Here is a 618-nt window from a genome sequence, read left to right as displayed (position 1 = left end):
GCTGTGCAAATGAATTGCTATATATATATATGTGTGTGTATATATATATATATATATATATATATATATATATATATATATATATATATATATATATATATATATATATATATATATATATGTGTGTGTGTGTGTGTATATATATAGGTGTATATATATATATATATATATGTACATACAATCAACTATATTATATATATCAGTGGTGTGCCATCAGGGCCTTCAAGGCCTTCTCTGCTGGCCTAAGAAATATCTGAATCACAGACTGATGTTAATTATATTTTGTCCATGAATACTTCCAAATTGTCTGTTAGCTTCCTTTCATTGCTTTTCCCTCTGGTTGCTCTGCTTCCAGATGTGTGTTTTCATATTGAAGCATTTAACCAATCACATTTCAGCCATTATTTGTTGCCAGGGTCAGAAATCTGCCTCAAGGCCTTCACAATCAGTTCTGCAGGCTCTGCTGCATTAAACAAGCGTCGATAATACTGTTGCTTCAACCAATCAGAATTCGATTTGGTGACACCGAGGCCTTCTCGCAGGCGTAGGGATACGTCATTTCCTTCTCGCAGCCGTAGGGATACGTCATCGCTTTCACCAACTATGATTGGCTAGTGA

Source organism: Stigmatopora argus, chromosome 16 (genome assembly GCF_051989625.1).
Source record: "Stigmatopora argus isolate UIUO_Sarg chromosome 16, RoL_Sarg_1.0, whole genome shotgun sequence".
Classification (NCBI taxonomy): Eukaryota; Metazoa; Chordata; class Actinopteri; order Syngnathiformes; family Syngnathidae; genus Stigmatopora; species Stigmatopora argus.
This window is presented reverse-complemented; position numbering follows the sequence as displayed.